This window comes from Panthera uncia, assembly GCF_023721935.1.
Source record: "Panthera uncia isolate 11264 chromosome C1 unlocalized genomic scaffold, Puncia_PCG_1.0 HiC_scaffold_3, whole genome shotgun sequence".
Classification (NCBI taxonomy): Eukaryota; Metazoa; Chordata; class Mammalia; order Carnivora; family Felidae; genus Panthera; species Panthera uncia.
In genome coordinates, this window is record NW_026057584.1 from 99126082 (window position 1) to 99139788 (window position 13707).

General features: G+C 36.5%; 1 pseudogene; it reads right to left on the reverse strand.

Moving 5' to 3' along the window:
• LOC125911431 (uncharacterized) overlaps nucleotides 1-9434 on the reverse strand; it is a 109256-nt pseudogene extending 99822 nt beyond the window's left edge.
• Between the last annotated feature and the right edge of the window lie 4273 nt (nucleotides 9435-13707).

Here is a 13707-nt window from a genome sequence, read left to right on the forward strand (position 1 = left end):
GGTCTAAGGATGGCTGTCTGCAGCCAACATCCCTACTGATACTAGGGTATAAAAGCCAGCCCTCTTTCCTCAAGGCAGAATAATAAGTGGTGTGATTTCTCTTCAGAACTTCTTGTGGAAACAAGCTAAAGCTTGACTTCAGGGGAACCCACATTGATACCCATCTTCTTCTCCAGCCCTCCTCCTTCCTTCACTTATAGGTTTTCTACCCAAGAACACACACTCAGTAACTTACTAAAACAAAAATATCCATCTCAGGATCTGCTTTGAGGTAACCTGAACTAAGAGGGTTTTTTTTAATTTTTTAATTTTTTTTGCTTTTAAGATTTCTCAAGCCACAAAATAATATAAAACCACATTTCATGGGAATGTCAAAAGTAATTGAGAAAGAGGGGAAAATGGTGGGAGCTGTAGACAGCTGGGCTAGAAATTTCCATCTACTTTTCCAGAAGAGTTTCAAAAAGAACTCAGCTTGTTCTGCCAGCTGAAGAATCTATCTTAATCCTTAAATGCTCATATCAGCTAATCCCAACTAGTTCAAAACTATGACCAAATTTTCTTTAGCAGTTTTTGGCAGGTTGACACCAGCCCTGGGAGAAAGTAGATTCTTAGAAACTCTCAGACAAGAGGGAGAGAGAGAGCTATGGCCTATATGGTCTGTAAAAGAGCATACAACTGGGATAGAGGAGGGAAATAATCCAAACAAACAAACAAACAAACAGAAAACCTCATCCCTCAAACAATATGTATTGAGTATACTCAGAAACAAATGGCTACAGACACAGTGTATACTTGTTTCTGTCAATTTTGATTTCCGTTTCGTTGTGAAGTCACCTTCCATCCATCCTTATAGGCCTGCAAGTCATGTTTCTCAAATGGTTATTTCAAGTTTTACATAAACATTCATTCTATATTCTTTCCCATTGGGAGCCTATAACTGAGACAATCATTTCAAGTATGAGACATCGTGGTGCCAGACTGCCTTTAATTTGAGTTAATCTGGTGGAGTTGAGTCACCATATGTACAAGTGATATTTTTTCTGCGAATTTGAAAATTACAAACCACACCTGAGAGTATCCGATGGTCTCCTCTCTTATCTGTGTTTGAAAAACCTATTTTATGAAAGTCCAGAAATACCCTCTCCTAGCCATTTAATGTTGTAGGCCTCTAAACAATGGTGATTGATTTTGTTTGGTCTGGCAAACACAAATTATCCCATAATCATTTTAGCATGGCAGTCATGCTTACATTGACTTGTTTGTGTTTCAGAGAAGAAAATGCTGTGGCTGTCATGAAAAATGGAAAAGGGTTAGAGGGAAATAAAAGATTTCTCTGGGCTGAGGAAAAATGCAGCTACTTTAATTTTCTACACCAAATGGGCTTCATTTGATATCAAAGTAAAGTGAATTTGAAAATAGAAAAGGGCACTTCAGTTTTCGACTAACCTGGTCCTTTAGACATCCATTATGAGATTTCGATTCACAGGCTTGCTCCATCCTAGTGGAAAAAAAGGGGGGGGAAAGAAAGCAGACACTAAATTGGATGACAATTTTTACCTTCCCATTTTTAAAACAGTTACTTATAATGACATCACAAAAATTCAGTAATGGGTTTAACACACACACATAAAACATTCTCATAAACTTGAAAACTGGTAAACGCTATGGACATAAATACTGGAAAGAAGGAAGAAAAGAGGAAGTAAGCAAAGAAGAAAAGAGAAAGTTAAGAAAGTAATGTCTGTGTTTGCATAGCCAACCCCATATCATCCTGTATCACAAAAAGTGTAGTGTAATCCGGCAGAAACACAAGGTCATCCTTGTGTTACTATCTCTAAGACATTACGGAAGCCAGAATCCTTTCCTAGGCATCTATTTCCTTAACTGAAAATGTGCAGTCAGGACTACTTCTCCTCCAAAGCCCCTCCTAGCGATGACCTGCTACAATTCAAAAGCAATTTCTGCAACAGCAGGCATTTGATAAATGTCCCCATAGTACCAGGTGGAAGGTTGATAAAAGTCAATAGGGTACAAAGTTTCCAGGGAACTGTGCATAGGTTAAAAAGTAAGAGTCATTGAAATGTTCCAACAAAGAAGAGAAAGGTGTCAAGTCAGCAATTTGGAAATACCCTTTTGGGTAAAATAAGAAACATTTATACTCCATCAGACATTTCTGAGCAGTTCACCTTGACAGTCTTTGCCATTTCAGCTTTGTCTCTCAAGCACACGCCTCCCACATTGGATCTAATTGCTCTTCCCTTTGGATACTCTTACTTCCTCTGACTTGGCCTAAATAGCTTAATTGTAAAGGCTTGTCTACCTTCACAGTATTGACTTTCATTGTTTGACACATCCTTCATTTAGGGATAGGAATAATACGGCCGATTGTGCAGTGCCCTTAATGACAAATGCTTTCCACAAAAAACAAAACAAATGGAACAAAAATAATAATGTGCTAAGTTCTTTTGGTGCACACTGCTGTTGACTTTGTTTTAGGAACTGAATCTAAGTAGGTGTCTATGTTCCCACAATTTCCCTCTATTGCTCTGGAAATTCATGTAGGTATTACTTGCTGCATTATTATCACCAATAAGACGAAAGATGGAAAATCGTTTGAAGTTCAGTGATATGAAACATGTATACGTTCAAATTCATCCAACATTTATTGAGCACTTAACATGTGTAGGGAGCTCATCAACATTCTGCAATAGAATGGATGTGGAAGATGACAAAATCAATGCATAGGGTTCAAGATTCAGTGAGGTTATAATTTTCTGTATATGACTCCTCAAAGGGAAGTCATATCCATCATCACTTTCAGTTCTGAATTTTAGCAGCCTTGGGTGGTAAGCAGTGCAGGGATTCTATCTTTCCATATATATACAGGGAAAAAACAGATGATTATGACTTTCCTAAGTTGCTGCCAATTGTGGAAAAATCAACATTAAAACACAAGGCTTGTTAACAAGAACAGAAAGTCTGTCTTACACATCAGATTAAACCCATATGCTACCAAACTTGGGTTCAAGGAGATAAGCACAAAATAATACAATTAAGAAGAATAAAATATTATATGTGTGTGGCAGGTAAAATATCTGATTTAAAGATTCAGCAAATATTCATTGGAAACATAACTTTTGTCAAGCCCTCTACTAGGCACTGGGAAAAAAGTGATGAATAAGACATAATCTTTATTGTCAAGAACCTTTTAGGCTGTTACCATTATAAAAGTATAAAGAATAAATCACAAATCAGAAAACAAGACAGAAATTGCATAGTTATGTATCAAAAATGAACTCATATGCTTGCAGCCCTAATGAAGTAACCAGAACCAGATTTGCTCTCTGGTCATTAAAAGAAAACAAAACAAAACAAAAAACAAACCAAAACAAAAAAAAGAAAATGGGGCAGAATGTATGAAACATCCATTTTTAAAATATCAGACAACAGGCAGTGTAGGGCTGTGATCCCTGAGACAAAAGAAACAAATGAGGTGAACCCTATGATGGCTCCAGCTTTCTGCCAGGAGGAACTTTCTGTGCCGCAGCTCAAAGATGCAGAACTAAGCACACACTGGCAGGCACACTGAGTTGAAAAAAACAAATGTCAGAGTTCGGGAGGTGGATTCAGCTGATAACTGTGAGCTAAAATACTGGAATACAGATACATATGTAGGATAAGAATTCCAAATGTGGGGGGGCACCTGGGTGGCTCAGTCAGTTAAGCTTTGACTCTTGATTTCAGCTTATGTCATGATCTCACATTTTGTGGGATCGAGCTACGCATCAGGCTCTGCAGTGACAACCCAGAACCTGCTTGGGATTTTCTCTCTCCCTCTTTCTTTCTGCCCTTACCCTCCCCACACACACTCTCTCTCTCTCTCTCAAAATAAATAAATAAACTTAAAAAAAAAAGAATTCCCAAAAGGATAGAAATATCAATAGGGTTTATCCTGAATCTTTGTCTAAATACCAAGCTGTACCCAAAGTAAAGCTCCACAACTCTGAGGATAGAGCAATTGCTTGAGAACAGTAAATTGAACAGCTCTCAGAGTTCGACCAATTCACCATACTCACTATCAAAATTCCAGGGGCCTTTTTTGCAGAAATAGAAAAGCCAATCTTCAAATTCATACATAATTGCAAAAGGCCCTGCATAGCCAAAACAATATTGAAAAAGAAGAACAAAGCTGAAAGACTCACAATTTCTTATTTCAAAAGTTACCTCAAAGCTAGAGTAATCAAAACCATGTGGTAATGGCATAAAAGTAGACATATGGACCAATGGAATAGAATGGAGAATCCAGAAATAAACTCATAAATATATAGGCAATTGATTTTGACCAGTGTGCCAAGTCCATTCAATGCGGAAAGAAAGTCTCTTCAACAGATATTTCTGGGACAACTGAATTTCCACATCAACAGAATGATGTTTGGCATCCTCCTCACATCATATACAAAAATTAACTCAAAATATTCAATGGCCTTTAGGTCATATAAGAGCTAAACCATGAAACTCTTAGAAGAAAGCATAGCAGTAAATCTTCCCGACTTTGGATTTGGCAATGGATTCCTAGACATGACACCAAAACAGGAGCAACAAAAGAAAAAATAACAGATAAATGTTATTTCATCAAAATGAAAAGCTTTTGTCCATCAAAAGACAGTACCAAGAAAGTGAAAAAACAATGCACACAATCAGAGAAAATATTTATTTTATATCGATTTTCTTCTAACTCTTTGTATATATTCATAACATCTATTTTAAAGCCCTGTCTGTTAATTCCATTATTTCTGCCTTTTCTGGGATTGTTTCCATTAATCAGATTTTTTCCCTGATAATTTGTCATATTTTCCTATTTCTTTTGCATATCTCAAATTTGCTGATTGGATGCAGAATACTGTGAATATTACAATGTCAGCTTTTCATTATTTTGTTGTATTCCTTTACACATTGTCAAACTTTATTTTGGCAAACAAGTTGTTAGCTTAATCCTTTCACAGCTTGCTTTTAAGCTTTGTTAAGTAAGATCTAAATGACTTCAGTCTATGACTTGTTTAACCCTACTAATAAAAGGTGCCATTTTTGGGGTCCCCATCGAAAAACCTGGTCTTCATTGAACTCTCTATTCTAGGTAGTAAGAATTGTTTGTTTGTTTGTTTGTTTGATGTAAAGAATTTAATAAGAACCTTGTATAATTGGCAACATTATCCCTATGTTTAAATGAAAGATGAGTTGAACAATAAAAATGGAGTTATTTGCATCTTCTCTCTTTTCTTCTATGTCAGTCTATCTAAAAGCTTGACAATTTTGTTGAACTTTTAAAAGAGTGAACTTCTGGTTTTATTGATTTTTATCTACTGTACTTTTTATGCTATTTTTTATATACCTCCATTCTAATCTTTCATTGTGTTCTTTCTTCCACTAGATTAGGTCTACTTTGCTTTCTTTTCCTACTTCCTCAAGGTGGAATGTAGGTTATTGACTTGAGAGCTTTCTACTTGAGAGAAGAGTTCCAATTCTGATTCAGAGAGGAACCCTGACTGAAGGCATTCTACCATTAATTCATTAATTTATTTGCTCAGTCAGTCATAATATAAGTGGACAATGGATAAATTAGATGTGGGCTTTTTTTAAAAAATAAAACCTCAAATACATGCAGGAGGTATAGATAAGATGAATGGATGCTCTACTCCCATTTTTGTGTAGTGTCTCTCCTAGCTTTCACTATTTATTTATTTATTTATTTACATTTTTAAAAGTTTATTTATTTTGAGAGAGAGAGAGAGAGAGAGAGCATGTACAAGCAAGCAGGGGAAGGGCAGAAGAGAGAATCCCAAGCAGGACCTGCACTGTCAGTCCAGAACCTGACTTGGGGCTTGATTCCACAAACTGTGAGATCATGACCTCAGCCAAAACCAAGAGTTGGACACTTAACTGACTGAGCCACACAGGTGCCCCACCTTTCATAATTTAACATAATAAAAACATACAGGAGTGCTGATGCATAAGGGCACTTGTACCCCAATGTTTATAGTAGCACTTTCAACAATAGCCAAATTATGGAAAGAGCCTAAATGTCCATCAACTGATGAATGGATAAAGAAATTGTAGTTTATGTACACAATGGAATACTATGTGGCAATGAGAAAGAATGAAATATGGCTTTTTGTAGCAACGTGGATGGAACTGGAGAGTGTTATGCTAAGTGAAATAAGTCATACAGAGAAAGACAAATACCATATGTTTTCACTCTTATGTGGATCCTGAGAAACTTAACAAAAGACCATGGGGGAGAGGAAGGAAAAAAAAAAAGTTAGAGAGGGAGGGAGCCAAACCATAAGAGACTCTTAAAAACTGAGAATAAACTGAAGGTTGATGGGGGGTGTGGGAGAGCGGGGAGGGTGAGTGATGGGTATTGAGGAGGGCACCTGTTGGGATGAGCACTGGGTGTTGTATGGAAACCAATTTGACAATAAATTTCATATTAAAAAAAACATAATAAAAATGTGAAATTGCAACATATTATTTCATAAATATTCTCCCTGTAAAAATAACTCTGAAGCAAAATAATGTAATATGGCACTCCAAACTGAACTAAATATCCTCAAACATTCAGAGACACATATCTATTTTTAAAAAAAGAAAAAGAAAACTATAGTCAAAAATTTAAAAACCAGAAAAAAACCTGATACATATGGAAAAAGAACAAATTTAATGAAATTTATTAAACTCAGATGGGAAACTGAGAAAAAGACAAAAATTATCTGAGAAAGGAAGAAAAATTACAAATTGACAAGAAATAATAGAACTGAATTAAAATTTAAATCCAGTGCATTAAAGAAAGCTAAAACACACACAGGCAAGAGAAGAAAAAGAAGAAAGATATATGGAGGATCACAAAAATGTTATTAAAATGGAAGACAAGCCTGGGATGCAAGTCGGCTAAGTGTCCAACTCCTGATTTCAGTTCAGGTCATAGCTGACGTGTTCCAGGGGTTGGAGGTAGTACACACAAAAATAGTGCCCTCATCTGGGATGCAGTATATGTGCTGATTCACAGATCTTATTATGGTTCTGTGTCCTTAGTAGAGAGAGGGCAAGGAGTCCAAAAACCAAAAGTGGGAGCAGGAATCACCCCACTCACCGTTATTCTCAATATTCTGCTGAAAGACTACATACTTCTTGTTCCCACAACTCTAGATTCTTCAGGTAGAAACCGTGGTAATCAAAGGGGACACACTTCTAGTAGACACAAAACAAGGGCACCATGGAATTATAAGCTAGAGCTGCTGGCCAGGCACTTAGAGCCTCTTGTATCTAAGACCTAGAGGCAAGAAGAGAAATAGCTGTGTTAGCAAGAGTAACTGACCTGGATTATGAGGAAGAGGGAGGGTTGATGATATAATATATACACTACAAAGGCAAGGAAGAAAACAGGTAAAATCTAAGTGAGCTACTTGGGCAACTCTTGGTACTGCTTTTCTCAATTGTAACTGTAAATGAATATGTATAGTACCCATGGCCCAATACTGGAGCTCAGGGCCCTCTTTCTGTTGGGGACAGGGGCTTAGATGCTTCGTATGGGAGGCTGTGAGTCACAATATCAGTAACACACAGAAGGCAGCAGAGATGGTTGCTGAGGGTGAGGAGGATATAGAATGGATTGTAGAGAAATGACGCAGTAGCTTTTAATTGTAGCCCTGAGATTCTCTTACATGTTTTGCTTCCCATAAGGGGATTCATAACGTTATGAATTCAACTAATGGCAATCTGTGATACCTGTAAGTCTTTATTTTAATGAGTTGAATTATGACAGAGTTGATTCTCATTTTTACATTCCAGGGTGATTTTAAAATTGATCCAATCATCGTTATCAACTAACTTCCTCTCCTAGCTACTCAATTACATATTGTTTTCCTTCTGTTTCTCTGTGATACATACCTTGTATTACAAGAATAAGAAACAGTGTCCTTCCCATACAGAAGGAATTCTTAAGCAGAATGTTCTGCTATCAATGGGTTAGAGGGCCTTTCCTCTGTAAAGTCAGCCTGGGGGCACCAATTCAGGCCAATGATTTCAGACAGAGTTCTGAACTAGATGTAAGGAGCTCTAAGTTCTTTCTCTGGCTATGTATGATCTCCAATTAATTTAATTTCCCCCCACCTGAAGTAGCCTTATCTTTTCTATAGAGATGACATTATCTCCCCTATGTCACTATATGATTATTTTAAGATCTGAAAAGTTTTCATGAGAAAGTGCATTGAAAAGTTAATGATAACACTTTACATTATGGAGCAATTTTATTACCTCAGACATAACCTTGAAAATGTCTGAAATATTAAACCCATCTTTTAAATTTAAGTAAAATAATATTTTGAGTTAATTTTATTTTAAGCAATAGAAGTGTTGGTATAGCCGGAGTGGGGAGTAATTAAAGACAAAAAATAATAATGCTACGAAACAGTGCAGAGAATATTGTAGGAATTAGCTCATGTTCATGCTAAAATACTTGGGATTATTTAATTAAGACAAAATAGAATAATAATGGTAATAATTAAAGCTTTGTCCAAAATAAAATGGTATCCAAGAAGTCACAACTTAATAAATCGGAAGGTAGCTTGAATTGTTCTGCTACACTATAACTAGAAAGGAAATAAATAAATCAACAAACCCTGAAAAGACAGAGGAACCATCAGATATAAATTACACAAGATTACTCCAAACAAATTATATTCAACAAACTTTATGGCCATGCAATTATCATTTCCAAAATAATGAAGAAAATGCATCATGAACTGTATGTTGGGATCTTACTAAAGTGTTTGACTGCCATGGCTCATAAAATTTTACTGGAAAAAAATTAGTAAAATTAGTTTTATATGAGCAGAGGAATATGGCCTGAAACCTTGGAAGGACATGAAGGAAGTCAAAGAGGAGGAAAAGTTGTGATGTTCCCAGTGGCTCTCAGGTGCTGATCGACAGAACAGCTGCATAAACCTTGCCGAGCCTTGGTTAATAGGTGGGAGATACATACCCACAGATGCCCAGAACCTGTCTCAGATCTCCTCATGGAGACTCTCAGTAGCGGAACTGAAGAATTTATATTTTTAACAAGATGACCCAGGTGATGCTGATATGCATCTGTGTTTGTGGATCACTGACATGGCCAGGTTATTTGCAAAGGGGATGGCCTGAGCCTCACCAATAAGCCAAAATGCAGAGACCATTTATAAGGCTGATGCCAGTGTGCTATCTGGAAGAAAGGGATAGCAGACACGCAAGACTAAAGCCACTAACAGAGGACTGTGTTGCCAAACCAGATCCATGAACATTGGACCCAGCTCCACCCTCTGCCTGCCAGTGAGCTCGCTCCTGGAGGAGGCATTCCAACACATGACCTCCGGTGTGCCAGCTTTGCTGCTGGAAGGCATCCTCCTTACTCCTATTAAATCAGAGCTATTATTCTAGTCCAGCAATTCTCAATGACCGTCCTAGGGAAGATAACAAGTGCTACATAAATAAAAAATGTTTTGGAGATTAAATAAATATGACAGACCCAGTTAACAGAATCAAGCGGGCTTCTTTACTGTGGGGTTTCTCAGAACCTGACATATAGAAATGTGATCTACGGAGCTCCAAATATAAGCTACAGGCTAAAGTGTTTCCAAAACATATAAGGGCCATGGAACACTTTTAAATTCCACAAAACATCGATTGGGTCTACTCTTCTACGGAGCACACTTTGCAACCACAGTTCTGTGTACACACAAAATCCTTAGTCCCATTGTGAAGAACTCAGGCAGTGAACTCAGGAGACCTGACTTCGTAAACTAGTCATATTTTATTTTTTTCTGTCTTTCCATTATCCAAGCTTTCTTCTTTAGAAAAAAAAAAAAGTCCCTCATTTTGTCAGTCTCAGTGGGAGGCAAGGTCTTGATTCACGAATGCCCTATAATTGCTCAATTTACCATCCAGTTAATCCTTAGTTCTACTCCTGACAGTTAAAGGGTGATCATGGGTTCTAGGCTCAGCCAATTGGATATTTCCATGTAGGGTTTTTGAGTCATGAGTCAGTGGTTTATACCTACCGGGGTAAGATTTAATCCGGTCTGAAAGTACATTTGCAGAAATTACATGAAATATGCCACACACAAAAAAACCCAGAAAATTAGAAACTTAAAAAGGAAGGCGATTAAGAGATTTGGAAGATATAATAACTTTCAATATGCTTCTAATATCTTGCAATAACAGAGAATCATGAGAGTGTAGGAGAAAAATTATCCAAAGAAATAATGGCTGAATGTATCTACAACTGATTAGAAACGATGAGCATTTTGATCCAGAAGCACATTGAATCCCAGAAGCATAAATAATCCAAGATGTGCCACATGAATCAGGTAGTTGCAAAAATAGTACAACAATACTAATAATAATTTTTAATACCTTATGTTTAAATTGCTCTGTAGCATATTCAGAGAGTTTTCTCTGTATATTAACTTACTAAACCCCTCTTTGAAGAAAGAATACTTTCTTGTCATTGTCATTAATTTAAGAATGCTTAAGAATTCATTTAAGAATACTCAGAAGTGATGTGGTATAGCAAAAAGAAGAATGAAGCCACACTCAGAAGACCCAGATTGAAAGGTTACCTGTATCACTTGCCAGCTATTTGCTATTACTCTCTGTACAAGCAAGAAGCAGCCAGTAGCCTAAAGGAGAGAGATGGAGATTTTCATCCTAATTCCATCTATAATTCATAATCTCGTCACTAATGAATCATTTCATTAGTCTATACCATTCCAAACTATTATTCTATGCCATTTTTTTCTTTTCTGAAAAATATACATGTAAATTACTTGACCTGTTGTTCAGGATGTTAAAAAGCAAAATCATATTGGAGCACCTGGATGGCTCAGTTGGTTCAACGTCTGACTCTTGGTTTCAGCTTAGGTCATCATCTCACAGCTCATGGGTTCAAGCCCCACGTCAGGCTCTGCTCTGACAGTGTGGAGCCTGCTTGGGATTCTCTCTCTCCTCTCTCTCTCTGGCCCTCCCTGCTCCCTCTCTCTCTTCCTCTCTCTCTCTGAAAATAAATAAATATATTTTTTAAAAAAGCAAAATAATATTGAAGATAAATGAGAAAAGATTTAGAAAAATGTAACACACAAATGCACCCTATTATTTAAGATTTTTTTTTAGTTGAGTGTTCTATCCTAGTTCATGATACCCCACAGAAACAGAACCTTATACCTCTGCTGCTCTTTCGTATGTATAATGCATGTTGTACCAGATAAAGTTTCGGGAGATGGCTTCTGGTACATTCTTTACCACTTATTAGAAAAATGCCTTGAATCAAGTTAAGACAAACTCAGGATTGGAAGGGATTATAAAGATGATATTTGGGACTCAATATTTTTTTTTAACTAGTAAACACCATAATCTTCTCTACCACAGCCCTGTCAATGTGTGATTAAATTTATGACTAAATATGCCTCATAATAAGAAACTCCATACTGTCTAAGGAAGTCATTTCTGAGTGCCAAAAAGCTATTCCTTATTAAGGCATACTAAACCTATGTGAGACTTATTTTCCTTAAAAAGAATAATGGAGTGATACTAACGACACTATGTATTGATTACCTACTGCATGTCAAGCATGGAATTTGGCACTTTGTATGGTTAAATTCCAATTGTCACAAAACCCTACAAGATAAATGCAACTATCCTCCTTTGACATGTGAGGAAACTGAGATTCAGATTTAAGCGGCTTGCCTTAGGCTACACACTAGTCATTAGCAAAATCTAACTCTTGTGTCTAGTCTGCCAAGGTTGCTGTAAAAACCTAAAAAAATATACGGAAGAAAAAAAGATGAGTTAAAAGAAAAAAATTAAATATAAGCGGCTATTATAATTATTGGAAATGCCAATATGGCACAACCAATGCCCAAGTTCATAAAGGTTAGCACAATTCTTGGCATGACTGAGATGTTCAATAATAGTCCATTTAATTGAATCTTTTGAATTACGGAACAGTGCACTGTTAATATATATATATATATATAAATGCTGATACTTACCATACCCTCATTCTGGCAAAGAAACTCATCAACTAGAAAGGCAGTGTTCTAATAAGAACCAAACATTTTAACTACATCTAAAAATGAGGAAGAAATGCTCTTTCAGAATCATTCTGATGATGGTGATTTGGGTTGTAAGTATTTTGAGGATGTGTGTTATATTTTCTATTCTCATTTAAAATTGGTAAGAATTTAGGAAAAAGTCTAGAAAAATGCTTAACTTACCCAGAAGGACACTCACTAATGGAAGGCCATCATGATTTCTGAGTTTTTAAAAATATGAGAAAGTGTCAAGAAAACAGCTTTTAAGAATTTCAACTTAAAAAATGCCTTTAATCATAATGTACCTAAGGTTGACTGAATGTTCCAATAAAATTATGAAATTATAAATGCTGAAGTCATAAAATTTTAAGTTCTTCAAAGAAAACATCAGGAAGGAAATTAAAAAAAAAAAAAAGATTTCTTACCCTACATTTACACTCCCTGGGACTCCACACACATGTCCAAATGTGAAGGTGGATTGAGGGCTTCTGGAACCTAGTGGTGCACTCATATGGTGCTCTCACGCTGCTCAGCCTCCTCTCCTCCATTCCTACCCTGACACTGACCTTGGTACCTTGATCTATCATCTTCTTCCTAGACTGCTTTTTCCATAACTTCATGTCTCATCCCCACATACCTGATTCTGGCTTCCTTAGCTGAATTCACCACCTGAGTCTGTCCAAATTCATCAGTTCATTTTGACAAATATTTATTGAAGGTCCACTACTCTCCAGATTCTCTGCTAGACCCTGGAGAGAAAAAAAAAAAATGATGAACAAAGCACCCAAGGTCCTGACCCTCATGGACTCCAAAGTCTTGTGGGAAATGATCACATCAATAAAGGTAAAATTAGAACTTGAAAAAGTGCTTTCAGTGAGGGCCATGGTGCTTCAAGTATCTACAGGGGGAATTGATCTGTCAAGATTAGAAAAAGTTACCTTTGAGACACGCTGAGATCAAAACAAAGTTAGGAATTAAGTGAAAAGAAATTCTAAATCTGTATGATGGAAAAAAATACTAGAAAAATATATTTATACTTTTGTTCATTGTTCCCTAATTATGTGTTTTATCAGTGTATTAGTTTCCCATTGCTCCTGGAACAAATTGCCATAAACTTGGTGATGTATGAAAACATACATTTATTCTCTTAGAATTCTGAAGATCAGGCAGATTATCACTAGAACACCCAGTGTCTGCAGAGATAGCAGGCTTTACTTTTTTCTTTTCTCTTTCTTTCTTTTTCTTTCTTTCTTTCTTTCTTTCTTTCTTTCTTTCTTTCTTATATTTTAAAGGAATGGGGAAGAAACTCTAAACTCTTTATAGTTTGGTTAGAGCCAGTAGTTCTCCACTCTGGCTGCCCATCATTATCACTGGGGGGCCTTTAAAAGCGAATTATGTATCAGCCACACACCACAAATTAAATCAGAATGACTGAAGATGGGCACAGGTATCTTGACTTTGTAGAATTCCCCAGATGATTGTAGTATTCAGCCACTTTTGGGGAACTACTGAGTTAGTCTATAGGTAATGGAGACACTTGAATGAAGTCTATAGGTAATGAAGAATCTTGAGAAGTGGAAGTCAT